The sequence below is a fragment of the Camelus ferus genome, chromosome 6, assembly GCF_009834535.1.
Source record: "Camelus ferus isolate YT-003-E chromosome 6, BCGSAC_Cfer_1.0, whole genome shotgun sequence".
Lineage (NCBI taxonomy): Eukaryota > Metazoa > Chordata > Mammalia > Artiodactyla > Camelidae > Camelus > Camelus ferus.
The window spans coordinates 93841141-93855935 of NC_045701.1; the positions used below are offsets into that span (position 1 = coordinate 93841141).

Below are 14795 nucleotides of genomic sequence, written 5' to 3' on the forward strand. Positions count from 1 at the left end.
CTTCCTCCGGGGATCACCGCCCCTGCTCAGACCCGCTCCGCCACCTTCACCTTCGTCTCCGCTTGTGTCTAGGTCCCAAGATGCATTTGGGGCTGCTTTTTAACAGCGACTGTGAGCCACTGTCATGAGACCTTGTGTCTCCTAAGTTGCTGAAAATGCTTTAACAGGATAAGGAGAGCCTGATTATTCCGAGCTGGTGCAGCCAGGGCGTCCACACCCAGCACCGGGCTTGGCAGAGCCTCCAGGCAGGCAGGGACGCGGGAGAGCTTCGCGGTTTTTTTACGTGTATGTACTGTTCAGCGTTACTGTACACAGACACACGTGTGTGACATGTGTTTCTAATACATGTATGCATAGCGTATAATAAATAGTATGTTAATCTATTAAAATATTTTCTGTGTATAGAAAGGTTCTTTAGAGAAAAAGGGCGAGCTCCGGGGTGCGTGATGAGGCGGTCGGCTGGGGAAGCTGGACCAGGGACGAGATGCAGGCGCCCCTGTGATGGCTGGGGGCACGTCCGGCTTTCTCATGTGGGTCCTAAGCCGGACGCAGGGACAAAATGATGGACGCTGTCGGTTATTGGTCACACCCCTGCTGGGCATGGGGGTGCTGTTACAGGTTGTTCGGCTTCTTGGACTTTCACTGGAGGTAGAGGTCTCACTTCCTGCAGGTCTGCCGTGTGGGGAGCAGGCGGCTTCCTGGGCTGGTTGCTGTAGATGGTCTCCTGTGCATCCTGGTCCTCCCAGCTCAGATCACTCGTGAATCCTGGTCCTCTGAGCACAGATCTGCAGTGCACCCCGGTCCTCCCAGCACAGATCTGCAGTGCACCCTCATCCTCCTAGCACAGATCTTCTGTCCACCCTGGTCCTCCCAGCTCAGATCTTTTGTGCATTCTGGTCGTCAAGCACAGAACTGCTCTACACCCTGGTCCTCCCAGCACAGATCTGCAATGCACCCTGGTCCTCCCAGCTCGGATCCCCATTTCATTCTGCACTCCTGCCTCAACACAGATCTCTAGTGCCTCCTGGCACTCCCAGTACCGGCTGGACAGGGATCAGATGGAGGTAGCTAGAGGTGGAAGCTGCCTGGCTGTCTTCCTGCAGGGCTGATGGACACCTCCCTGTGCACGTTCCCTCCTCTTTGCCAGGGCTCTCACCGCAGGAAGTCTCAGACTTGGCTTGCCCCTTGTCAGGTCGGGGAGAGGCTTGCTCTTGTAGAAGAGGGGGCCAGTTCCCCCTTCCACCTCAGGTTTCTGAAAAAAGCATCTTCCAGAGTGATTAGAAGATAGGAACAGAGGGTGCCCTGGATGAGTACGGGGGCAGGGGTTAACACTGGGTGTATAGACCCGAACTAAAGGACTTGAGTTGTAGGCAAGGGTGAAGGCAAAGAGAGGGACTTTGTGTCTCTGGTCAGTGTAGCGGGGAAGGTAGGTACGTGGGTTAATGGGAGAGGGAGTGAGGCAGGCTCGCAGGGCAGGCGCTGACAGGTGCTGATAAGGGTCTGCTGTGTCCTCAGGTATCGCCCTGCTTTGCCTTGTAAAAGGCAGGAGGCGGAGAGATTGCCTTGTGTCTGCTTTTTTAATTGCCTGCAGCTCAAAACGACCCTTGCGTCCATGTTGTATGGATTAGACGGACCGTGTGGAGGTGTGCAGGGCTCGGGTCCCCACGCTCAGCTCATGCCTGTGTCAGCAGGCGGCTCCCCCAGCACTGCCTTCTCCAGCGGTCTCCTTGGAGGTATCCGTCTGAACCGTGTAGGCGGGAGGGCAGCTCCTGGGGCTCCTGCTGGGCCACACCCGACTTCTCAGCTCCCTGAGCCTGCATCTTTTAATCAGAAAGCCCCCTCCCCGTGCCCCGTCCAAGCAGAGTTTTATGACTGGGGCGCCATCAGTAACACTCAAGCCTGCCCCTCCAGGCCCATCACATGGAGTGTGACGGAGGCAGAGTAGGGATTGGTGTCTTGACTCCTGCTGCACCCTACCTCCCACGGCAGAGACCAGCCTGGGCTGAGACCCACCAGGACGGCAGGCAGGCTGCTTGGCGGGTGCGCCCTGTGCTGGAGCAGGGAGAGGAGCTGAGTCTGTGTTTGGAGGATGGAGCTGTTGACCAGTGCGGGGAGGCTGTGCGTTTCCAGGAGGAGGAAATGCAGGACGGCCCCTGGGCGAGAGCCGCAGACGGAGTTAGCCAACGTGGGGCCAAGGCGCTGGCTGGGCCTTGCTCCCGCCGTTCCCTGGGTGCTGACGCTCTTATCCCAGTGGCTGGCGGCTGATGGGCACGGGAGCCCGCAGCCCCCCTTGGAGGAAGGTGTGGGGAGTGAGAGGGGTCCAGAGGAGTCAGGGAGCAACGGAAGGCTGCGGCCCCGGGAGAGGATTTGTGCTAAACCACTCCCGGGGGCTCACAGGTTTCTCTGCCGCTGAGGTCTGCTGCGTGGGTGGGACAGGAGGGAAGGGGGCAGGGCACCGCCATTAAAGGAATGACACAGCAATTAGCACGGAGACGGTGGGAGACTCAACCCCCAATAGATCTTGAGGCCCAAGATGGTGGAAGAGTTGACTTCCAGTTGGCCTTGAGCTTCATTATCGGCTCGTTGTAACATACCAGCCTGGTGAATGGCGTGCCCACAGGGGCCAGGACAGTTCTGAGGCTGGCCATAAGGCTAACAAGTGGGTGGTGGCCCACGTCCTGGGACCCCCTGCCCCTTCCCCAAGGCGGCTGGAACGATCCCCCCACTAGTTAGCATGCGACGCTACTGAGCCCATGGGAACCAGCGCCCCCGCTCCGCGTGGCCGCTCTCCCTGCTGAGCGAGACGCCCGCGCTCTGTCTGCGGAGTGTGCCTCTGTCTGAGTAACCTACTCTTCCTGACCCACGGCTTGCTCTTGAGTTCTGCCCCGTGTGAAGCCAAGGACCCTCACTTATGGGGTGCCTCCCGGGGACTCACCTGGGACTGGGGGCACAGCCACCTTCTTGAGCCCCAGTCTCCTGTGTCCCGGGGGCTTCTTCCAGGGCCCACCTGCTCCAAGGCTGTCCCTTGGCTGAGGCTCCAGCTCAGCTGACAAGCTGCCGTCAGGTGTGCGTCCCCCAGCCCCTCACTGAGAAGCGCAGCAGCCAGAGACGAGGGCGTGGAGAGGGTCGGAGAGGGCCGGGACGTGGCTCTGGAACGCGCTGGCTGGCCTGGGCCGCCTCCCTCTGCTCCGTGTGGTGAACTTGGTGCCACAGATCCTGACGGGGGAAGCTCACCCACACGGCCAGGCGAAGCGCAAGGACCCTGGGCAGCACCATATTTTTTCTTACAGGAAGCCAGCGTTTTGTCTCCGAAGGTGGAGAACGGCTCATGCTCCTCACAGCAGGACCGCACGAAGGTGCCTTTCTGAGCAGCTCGAGTGCTGGGCAGCCAGTGAGCAAGCCGAGTGGGGCCGCCCGCGGGAGGGATCCACTCTGCTTTCCAGCAGGTTTGTGACACTTGCTGCCGTTCTAATCCAGGATGCTGTTCCTTCTACGAGGCTCAATCACTTGATGTACCGTTTAGGAGGAAATGCGCTGCGTTGTGAACAGACCCAGTGCGTGTAACTGGACGTTCCCACGTTGTACGTGTGGAAGCACGTGCTTTAGACTTAACTAAGCATCGATGCTGGGCCCTTGAGCTGGCTTTCCAGTGCAGTTTAGACCCCCTCTTCAGGAACGCTGCTGAGTGCCGTGGACCTGCCCTCCCATCCTCTCTGGAGTCAGTCGGCTCCTGTGGGTTGGAAGAAGACTGCGTTGTGCCCCAGGGTGTGTTAGTCTCCAGGGGAACGGAATCCGTAGGATGTACCCCTACCTCTGTGTATACGGTCTGTATCTGTATCTAGAAAGAGATTTGTCGTAAAGAAGTGACTGGCACAATGACGGTGGCTGGAGTCCATGATCGGCCGGGGCGCAGGCAGCTGACGTGGAGAGTTCAGGTCCAAAGGCCGTCTGCTGTCTTCCTGAGAGAGGATGCCTGGAGGGACGTTGTCTGAGATCTTGCCTGTCAGGGGATGCCTTTATTCTACCTTTACACTTTATCCTTGGTTTGGGTGCAAATTCTGTTAGAAATAATTTTTCTGCAGATGGCTGAAGGCCATTTGATTGCATGTCCCCCTCAGTGGCAGAACATTCTAGAAGCACCAAAGGAGCTCAGATAAGGGAGTGACCTCTCGCTGCCCAGGCCCACCTCTGAGAGCTCGCCTGGAGCGAAGGCAACCTAATGGAGAAGGGGCTCTGTTCACCAAGTGGTGGTGGAGCACCTGCATCCCAGCAGGAAACGAGCTGAGGCACATACTCACAGTGGTCATGAAGTTGACTCACAGTGGGTCGTTGACCTCAACGCAAAGAACGGAACCATGGGAATCTAGGTGACCTTGATTCGGCGAAGAGCCAGGAGGTACAACACCAAAAGCGCATTCCACGAAAAAGAAGTCACTAGCTGAACTTAACTGAAGTGGAAAATGCCTGCCTGTGGAAGACACTGTCGAGAGAATGAAAGGCAGGCCAGAGACTGGGAGAATCACACATCTGCAAACCTCGTATCTGATAAAGGACTCGTGTCCGAAATATGCAGAGAACTGTTAAAAGTCAGCAACAAGGAAAGCAACAACCCAGTTAAAAGTGACTAAAAGCCCTGGACAGACCTGTCACCTAGGAAGACTCACAGCTGCAGAGAAGGAAGCGCAAGTTTCCTCCACGTCCTACGTCGCTGGAGCCTGTAAGTGAAAACAAGTAAGACCACCACGCAGCTGTTAGAACGGTGGACGTCCAGAAGCAACACCGAAACCCGGCACCTCCCAACGCTGGTGAGGGTGTGGGGCAGCAGGAGGCCTCCTCCGCTGCGGGTGGGTGCAAAACGGAAGAGCCCGTCTGCAGGAGAGCTCGGCAGGTTCTCCAAAATCTAAACCTAATCTTGCCATACAACCCAGCAACTGCATTCCTAGATACTCACCTGTTCAAATGGGCTGAAAACTCATGCCCACCCCAAATCTGCGCAGCGATGTTTATGGTTTATAAATGTCTGCAGATGCTTTGTTCGTAGCTTAACTCAAACTTGGATGCGCCCAGGATGTCCCTCAGTAGGTGAGTGGATGCATCCAGACAGTGGGATAGGATTTCAGAATAAAAAGGACGAAGCCATCTGTGAAGAATTGAGTTTTTCATCATTGTATAGCGTCTTTCTGGGTGTCTTATGACTGTTTTTACCTTCAAGTCTATTTTGTCCAAGTGTACCCATCCTTGCTTCCTTTTGTTTGCCTTTCTCATGGAGTACGTTTTTCCATCCCTTCATGACCAGCCTACATGTGTCCTTAAACCTAAAGTGAGTCCCTTGTGATGGCACAGATTTGGACCTTGCTTGTTATCCACTCAGCCGCTCTCTATCTTTTGCTCTGATAATTTAATCCATTTACATTAAAGTAATTGTGGCAGGGAAAGTCCTATTATCACTGTTGTTTTTAATAGTTCTCTGTCTGTCTTGTAGATAATTTGTTCCTCTATTCCTTCTGGCTTCTTTCTTTTGTGCTTCATTGATTTTCTGTGGTGATATTCTTTGATTCTGCTGTGATTCAATAGGTATAAATTTCCAGTTATGCAAAATGAGTTCTATTCTGAGGCTCTGTGTGTAACATTGTGCCTACGGTTTACAACACTGCATTGTGCACCCAGATATTTGTTAAGAGAGTAGATTTCGTGATAAATGTTCTTCACATACGTGTGCTCCTCCCCCCATCCCAATAGACCCAAAGCACAAGGAAACTTCTAGAGAAATGGATATGTCGACTACCTTGACAGTAGTGATGGTTTCACAGGTGTCTGCGTATGTGCAAACTCAGGTGTACCTCGAATATATGCGTTTATTTTGTGTATCAATTGTATCTCAATAAAGCTGTTGAAAAAAGAAGTTAATAGGAGAAGAAATGGGGGGACGGTATTGATCAATGAATGAGTGTGTGCTTAGCATGCATGAGGTCCTTGCTTCAGTCCCCAGTATCTTCATTAAGAAAAATTAATTACCCTCCCATAGTCCCCCAAAGTAAGAAATGACCATTAAAAAAGAAGAAGAAATGAGCCATTGAGCCACAAAAGGACATGGGGAAATGAAAATGCACATTGCTAAGTGAAAGGAGCCAACCGGAGAAGGTTATACTGTCTGTGAGATTCCTACTGTATGGTATTTGAAGGAGCTCATCTATGGAGGCAATGAGAAGATGAGAGGCTGCCAGGAGTTTGTGTGGGAGGGGTGGGAAATGAGGAGGTGAGGTACAGGGAGTCTTAAGGCAGTGAAATTGTACTGTGTGTTGCTGAAATGGTGGACCGATGGGCAGCAGTCTGAACAGTGTACCTGATCAAGGCAGTTCCATGGACAGCAGCCTCGGGGCCGCTGGATGCAAATGACATCATGCCTTTGTCAAAACTCATAGAACTGTGCAGATAATAGTGAGCCATGGTGTTGCCTATGGACTTCAGTTAATCATAATTTATTAAGTTGTCTCATCATTTCTGACAAGTGTAGCACACTGGAGATAGATGTTCATAATAGGTGAAACTGGGCGTACGTGTGGAGGCAGTGGAAGTTATGGAACTCTGTGACTTTCTGCTCAACGTATCTGTTGGCCTAAAACTACCCTAAAAGGGCAAAGTGTGTTTAATCTAAAAATATCATTACCCCGTGCAGAGCAGCAGAAGCAGAACCATGGACAGTAGCTGAGAGAGCCTGCTAGTCCGAGTCAGGACCACGGACAGCGGCCTGGAAGGCCTTGGGCACACACATGGCTCAGTCATTGTCTGACATGGAAAAGGCCTCATGGACAGCAAATGAGCCTCACGTAACGTAAGGTAGTTTCAGAGAAAGAACGCAGTCTGGACCAGCGTCCCAAGACCTCGTGTGTCTCGGGGCCGGAGCCATGTCCATTTTCGTAACCTGAGTCGTCTTCTTGGCCCAATGTCTTGGAGTCCCGCCCCACAGAGAAGCATGATTGATCCCCAGTGTGGTGGGTGGAATTTGAAGATGGTTCCTTAGTTTGATATGAATTTGTGTATGTACATATACTTAAGTTAAATACACTTCATTGACAACGTTACATTAGTTTCAGGTGGACAGCATACCAAATGGTGATTCAATTCTTTTAGAGACTACATTCCAGTTGAAGTTATCAGAAGCACTGACTATACTCCCTGTGCTGTGCAATAGTCCTAGTAGCCTATGTATTTTATACATAGTAGTTGGTATTTGTTAATTCCCTGTCCTTACGTAGCCCCTTCCCCCTCTCCTCTCCACGCGGGTAACCACTAATTTGATCTGTCTATCTGTGTGTCTGTTTTCCTGTTGTTATATTTATTCACTTCTATTAATGTTTAGATTCCACATACAAGTGATATCGTAGAGCATTTGCCTTTGTCTGACTTACTTCACTAAGCCTCATAGTGCAGAGAACCACCAATGTCACAAACGGCAGAAATCATTCTTCTGCACGGCTGAGCATTATTCCGTCGTGCGTATACATCGTACCACCTGTATCCATTTTCTGCCGACAGACACTTGTGTTGCTTCCGTATGCTGACTCCTGTTCATACAGTTGCTATGTACCTTGGGGTGCATGTATCTTTTCAAATTCTTGTTTTTGTTTCCTTCGGATGTATAGGCAGGAGTGGAATTGCTGGAGCGTGTGATAGTTCTGTCTTTAGTTTTTTTGAGGATACTCCTTACTGTTTTCCCCAGACGCTGCACCAATTTGCACTCCTGCTAACAGCGACAGGGTTCCGTTTACCCCATCTCTTCACCAATATTTCTTACTTGTAGTCTTTGTGGTGACATCTCATTTTGGTTTTGATTTACATTTCCCTAATGATTAGGAATGTGAGCAGCTTTTCACATGTCTGTTTGTTTTTTTTTTTAGTTCCCTCTGTGAGCCCCCCGTTTTTTTGATGTTATATTTTACTTCTTCCTGTGAACTGGTGTTTACTGCAGTCACAGTTAATTTTATGTATTTTATCTTTTAATCTTTTGCTTATTTAGTTGATGGCCCTCAGGCTTTAATTTGCCTTTTAGTGGGATTTGCCTTTGCTGTAAATTCTTGCATCTTGCAATAGCCTGTGTGTTCCCCTCCAGGAAGACCTTTGACGTGTCTCTGAGGGTTAATGAACTGCTCCAGTGTTTGCTTGCCTGGGAAGTTCTTGTCTCTCCTTCCGGTGTAAACGACAAATTTGCGGGGTGACACCTCCTCCTAGATTGTAGGTATTTTCCTTTCAGCATTTGTATAGATCATTCCTCTCCCGTGTGGTCTGCAGAGTTTCTGCAGAAAAATCAACTGCTAACTTTGTGGCAGTTCCTTGTCCGTGACAGTGTTGTTCTCTTTCTGTCTTCAGAATTCTCTCTTTATCCTTAACTTTTGCCAATTTAATTGTGACGTGTCCTGGTGTGGGTCTCTGTGGGTTCCGTTTGTTTGGGACTGTGTGATTCCTACGCCTGGAAATGTCTCTCTTTCTTCATGGTTGGTGAGTTTTTGCCATAATTTCATTAAGTACATTTTCAACTGTTTTCTCTCTCTCTTCTGCTTCTGGGAGCCCGATCATGCCAATGTTAGGACAGTGGATGTAGTTCCATAGATTCCTTAAACTGCTCTCAATTTTAAAAAAGTTGTTCTTCCTTTTGTAGTTCTGACTGGGTAATTCCCATGGTTCTGTCTTCCATGTCACGTGGGGTCTCCGGTGTCACCTAGTCCCCTGTTCGCCCCTTCCAGTGTTTGAAGTTTTAGCTATTGTACCCCTCTGGTGAGTGGTTCTCTTTTTATATTTTCCTGGTCCCTGTGAAGGTTCAAACTGTTTTCATCTGTTCTTTTCCCTAACTTGGTTAGCATTCATATTACTAACGCTCTCAAGCTGCCCTCTCCCCAGGGAAGACCTCCGGGCCCATGACGTGTCTCCCCGTTCCGGGTCCCCTCCTCGAGGCTGCGCTCCAAACCGAGTACCTCTCTTCCCTCCCTACGTGACTCCTCGTGGACCTTTCTTCAGAGCCTTGGCTGTACAGGAGTCTCTCTGCCCGTCTCCATTTTTCTCCAGGGAGACGTGGTCCTCATGTAGATGTAATGTGAATGTGCTCTGTGTCCTTCTACCTCACCGTCTCCGTCTCCTTCTCTCATAACCAACCTGTACCGGCCGCCCCCACCCTCTTCCGTCTGACATAAGACGTGCTAGTGGTGATGCTACATACCTCAGCATATAAGCTGCAGGACACCCAAGACGGAGGTTATTCATCAACACGAGAAGTGAACATCAGCCGAAGATACGTAAGATGGGCAATGGGAGTTCAAGCCTTTCCTGGAGGAGGGTTGGCAATTTTATATTACATCTGAGGTAATTTCCCTGCATGAGGTGGAGACACAAAGTGTATTGCTGCCTTTTAATTGGGAAGCTTAACGTGATCCACGGTGGCCGACACGCAGTGGGTAGTGCTGTCCTTGTTCTACGTCAGGTTAGCTAAGGCGTGAGCAGCTTTCTTAGCGTTCCCTTCCCTTTGTGTGTGTCTAGGTTAGGGTTGTTCAGAAGAGAAGTTTACACCTGTTGGAGAGCAAACTGTAGGAGCCGTCGTTTGGCTGGGGGGCTGTGCTGCAGCCGTGCACGTTGTCACTGCCCTGCACCCTCACGCCGTCAGCGTGGAGACGCTGCTCCCGTGGCGTCCGCCGGCCTCCGCAGGGGGTCAGCCCTGGGCCAGGCAGGTGTGCAGCTGCAACCTGCTGCAGCCGGTTTCTTCCACAGGGATTGACACAGGCTCCAGGTCTTCCTGAAGGCGTTCAGATGTTATTGAATGGGTTCGATTTCTCCTGCTTAAGAGGTTTTTTTATCGTGGTAAAAGAATAGGAGTTGCCCCTAAGGAAGTGTACCATGTTACACCTTTCTCCGGGTCTTGGGGACAGTGAGTACATTCATAAAGTGCAATCACGTCCACCTGCGTCTCCATAACTCTCCCCGTCTTTACGTGTGAAACCCTATGCCCGTAAACAACACCCCCCGTTCTCCCCCGGCTGCAGCCACTTCTGTGTTTTGTCTTTCTGGGAATGCGGCCACTCGTAATCGCTCACACAAGTGGAATCGCACACGATTCACCGTCTTGCCCCTGGCTCACGGTACGCGTTCCGATGTCCTCCAGGTGCCCCCGTGCTGTCAGACACGTCACACTGTTCCTCTTTCTTCAGGGGCAGTGCTGTTCCATTGTACGCTCAGCCCACATCGTGCTCATCTGTCCATCCACGGAAGGACACTCGCGTTCCCGCCTCGTGGTAGGTATTGTCAACGGAGCTGCTGGGAAGTGGGTGTTCAAGTGCCTCTTTAAGACCTGTTGCCTGTTCGCTCGGGTTTATTGTAAGCAGTGGGATTGCTGCAAGTGTGGTAGTTGTTTCTGAAATTTCTCTGAGGGGCTTCCAAACCGTTTTGCACAACGGTAATGCCATTTTATGTCCTCACCAACAGTGCACAAGGGTTTCTTTTCTCCACATCCACGGACACCACACACGGACAGCAATGCAGGTTTTCAAAGCTCAGAGTGGCAGACGTTCCCCTTGGAGTGCGGGAGGAGGGGGCACCTGGTGGGGGCCCAGAGGCGCAGTGGGGTGGCAGCCCAGGGGGTGTGTGTGTGTGTGTGTGAGATGGGGGTGCGGGCAGGAGAGGTGTGACGCTGACAGGAGTGTGTCGGTGGTCTTGCCCGGGGCAGGGCCCCTAGGGGACAGGAGCAGCAGGAGGCTGACTTCAGGCTCACACCGGTGCTGACCCAGGGGCTCAAGGGAAGGCGTCGGCCACTTGGCTTCCAGGGGCCCAGGAGGGGTTGTGCATGGGGGACGCGCTGTGGCCTGGTGTTGCCCCAGGGTCAGGACGGGGCCCTCAGGCCTGTTGGGGGGCAGCTGTTCTGGGACTGGTGCTCCTCGAGGACCCGTGGGGCCAGCCCGGTATCGACCGTCCTGGTGTCCCCACGGGAATATGTGGCTGGAGGCAGATCCGTGGTCCAGGGGATGGGGGTGAGGGGCAGGGCCTGGGGCCGGGCAGGCCGCAGGGACCATAGGCATGTTCAGCTTCTTGGTTAGGTGTTCCGTGTGAGGGAGATTGCGAGTGGGGGAGACCCCCAGGATGGTTTCCGGAGCACCCTGGAGGCAGAGGGTGCCCAGTGTCCTCATGCCTGGCAGGGTCCCTGAGGGCCGGCCGTGTTCCTGGACCCGGCTGCCCGCCCTATGGCCTCACCGTCTTTGGTGCGGAGCCCACTGGAGCGAGCAGTCCCTTTCCTGCATAAAATTCTCTGTCTTCCTCTGTCTCTCTGTTTGTCTGTCTGTTTGTCTTTCCGCCACAGGAAGCTGGAATGGCCCTTCCCAATGTCCCTGGGGTGCTGTGGCTTTACTGACAGACACTCAGTGCTGGTCCCAGCTCCCTGCCAGGAGCCTGTCCTGCTGGCCTCCCCTGGGGCCGTTGATCCACACACTCGGCACATTGATTTCGCCCCCTCTGCCCTGACATACTGAAAGGCTCACACAGACACTTGGACAATGTCCAGCCGCCCATGGCCGTGTCCCGTGGATGACTGAGCTCTCCAGTAGTGCTGGCCTGGATCGCCCAGCAGAGCCAACCCTGACCAGGCGCTGGCCTCCGTTTCCTGGAGCATTTCCTGCGAAGGGCAGTCTGCTGTGGCTCCTGTGTCTGCCCTCTGGGGAGTGCTGTGTCTCCTGCAACCCGGGACCTGAGACTGTTCCTTTGAGATGGAACCACCAGGAGGGACTGGAGCTCAGGGTCTGGCCTCCCAGGAGGACCGAGTCCTGACTCCGGCCCTGCAGCCTTGGCAGCCGGTGGGCACAGTGGCCCTCACGCTCCTCGACCTGGGACGTGCCGCTCCAGGACGGGAGACAATCATTTCTGTGGTTCCAACCCGAATGTGCTGCGTGTTACAGCAGCCGTGCTGACCAGGCGTCCGACACCTGGGACTTGCTGCTGACTCCGCGCCCCCAGGGAACCCCAGCGATGGGTGTGGTGGGGGGAGAGCTGGGGCCTGGAGCTGGGAGGGTGTGGAGGGCGGCTAGGCTGCGGAGGCACCAGGGGACGGGCCGCAACACAGAGCAATTCCCAGAGAGCTATGGAATGGTAAAGGATGCTTTATTGTCTGAACAACCCAAAACATGACAAGCCAGAGTCTCCCAACAAAAATCCCAACCAAAGATAAACAGCGCAGTAAGTTCGTGGGTGCCAGACGTTTAGAAAGGATGCACAGCTTCCCAAGCCAGGCCTGGCGTGACCTCTGGCTGTAGCGCCCCCCCTCCCCCGCCACCACCCGGCAGTGGGACCTGCCCCTCCCCATCCAAGGAGAAGACAGGAGAGGCCCGGGGGTCTAGGGCCGGGACGCCAGGCTGTCGGGCTCCCTCCTCCCGGGGCTCGCCTCTCACCACACTGCCCATTGCAGAGTGCTCCTGCTGAAGGTGTCTCAGGACGCTGGCCACGGGATAGCGTGGCGGAGGCCACTGCCCTTTTTGCCAGTGTCCTTCTTGCTCTGTCCAGCGAGGCTGCGTTCTGCCCGTGGGGGACCCGGTCTCCAGGCCAGTCTCTGGAAAGCTCTGGCGAGGAAACGTCACCCCCTTCCTGGCAGAGCTGGCTGCTGTAGGGGCCATGGGCCCAGGTCCTTCTCAGAGCTGAGCACTTGGCTGAACGTTGGTGGCACATCCAGAGGCTTCCCTGCTGAATGAGGTCGGCCGGGGCAGCACTGTTCCAGCAGACATCTCACACAGTGTGCCTCCTTTTTGGAACCGTCCTTGGTCACCAGGCCCGAGAGTGTCCACAGAGAGCGGGCCGTGCCCATTGCCCCGGGATGCCAGCTTCCTGCTCGTCCAGAGGAACCCCAGGGTGCCCCGGGCACTCCCGGTGAGGACAGGTAGACCCCTCAGCTCAGGTTGGTGGTAGCACCTGCTGTCCACTTGGTCCCCTGAAGGTGGGCAGGGTGCAGGGTGTGGTCGGTGGTGGCCGTGAGGTCAGAGGATGGAGGTGCGGTTGAACATGGCCGAGAGTTCAGAGCTGGCAGGGCAGCGGGCGGAGTAGTGGCTGAGCAGCTCGGAGCGATGATCGGGGTACCTCTGGGGCCTGGGGTGGCCGTGGACACCCCCAGAGGACACGCTAGGCCCCCTGCCCGATCATGTTTCTGTAGTCTGGGACGATCGTCCGCTTCAGCTCCACCACCGAGGAGAAGATCCACTTCACCTGCAGGGATGGCGGGTGTGAGCACAGCCGGGGCCCCCATGCCAGCTTCCCCCAAGGACCTGGCCTCCCATCCCGGGGCCTGCCGGCCGCGAGTGTGCTCCGGTGGGGTGGCGCGAGGACTGCGTGGGCATAGCTACGGACAGCGACGTCCCGACAGGGACAGAGAGGGACAGTGAGAGAACAGAATGGACTGGAGAGACAGAGAATGACAGGGAGGGACAGGGAATGGACAGTTAAGGGGGACTGTGCGGGCACTGTGTGGGGACAGCATGGACAGCTAGCCTGGCCCGCCCACCTTGAAGAGGGTCACTGTGGCGCTGTAGCACACGCTGAGCAGGAAGAGGGTGATGAAGATGGAGATGGTGGTCCACAGCCCGTCCAGCTCCCCACTCTGGGCCTCGGCACAGCTCTCCTCCTCCAGGAGTGGCTCTGGACAGGGAGGGGGTGGTCAGCTGTGTGACAGGGCAGGTGGGGCACTAGGATCCCCCTGGGGGGCTGGATCAATGGTTCCCTGAGGTCAATCCCTGGGTACCGACCGTGTGTCCCCCATTCCTCCAGCTTTGTCCTCAGTCTTGCCCGGACCCCTTGGGCCATATGTAAGCCTGGCCCGTGGGGGTCCCTCATCCACTCCTCTGCGGTGCCTTTCATGGGGTCCTCTGGGGAGAGGGTGCCCTGACCCCTGCCTTCCCTCCCACTGGAGGCCAGGCCTAGACGGCAGGGGTCTGCAGAGCAGGTCTGTGGTGGGTACTACTGCAGGGAAGGGCGGAGGCAACCTTGGGGTGTCCCTGTGTGCCCGAGGGGGTGGGGTGGGCGTGCTAGGGACCAGTGGGGTGTTGGGTCTCTGTGTGTTGAGGAGGGGACGCAGGTGTCCTGGGGAGAGGAGGGGTGGGGGTCTGAGCTGGCCATTGTTGTCAGTGCTGCTGGGGCTTTGAGGAGTGGGGACCAATCTGGTGTCCACAGAGGGTTCACGAGACCCGGCTCCAGGCTCTGGTCTGGCCCTGGGCGGATACCCCATTGAGGACCCAGTGAGCAAGGCTGGCTTGTGTGCAGTTTTGTGGTTGTGCGCTTGTGTGCAGTTGCACAGGCACGTGTGTGTGCGTGAGTTTGCAGGTGGACGAGGGGTGTGCAGGCTGGTGTGCTCCATGAGAGGGTTTTTTCCTACAAGTCTGGGTGAGTGTCCCCTCGAGTGTACAGATATGGCCACGAGCACCTCGCCTGCGGGAGGGTGGGGCCTGATCTCTGTGTGTCCTGGGAGCAGGAGGCCTGTGCCCCCATCGCCGGCCAGGCGTGGCTCCCATGTTGACAGGGTGTCAGCACGTGGTTTCTTTAGGCCCCAGGGACAGGAACTGCGGTCACAAGGACTTGCCACTGTCCCACAGTTGGGCTTGGACAGAGGGGAATATCTGGTCACTCATTTCCCTGAAGTTCCTTGGGGGGCTCTACCAGATCCCCTCTACACAGTCCTGTCTGAGTAGGTGCTGGCCGGACGCTGGACCCTGGGGAGCTGATGCCTCTGGCAGACCCCATCCCTTGCCTCTGGTCACCCCCAGTTCCCTGATGGCACCAAGTTTGTC

At 55.0% G+C, this 14795-nt stretch overlaps 2 gene segments (V, D, J or C); both read right to left on the reverse strand.

Moving 5' to 3' along the window:
• Positions 1–14795, reverse strand: part of LOC102517513 — a 255227-nt gene that overhangs the window by 53057 nt on the left and 187375 nt on the right.
• Positions 1–14795, reverse strand: part of LOC116664456 — a 220355-nt gene that overhangs the window by 24298 nt on the left and 181262 nt on the right.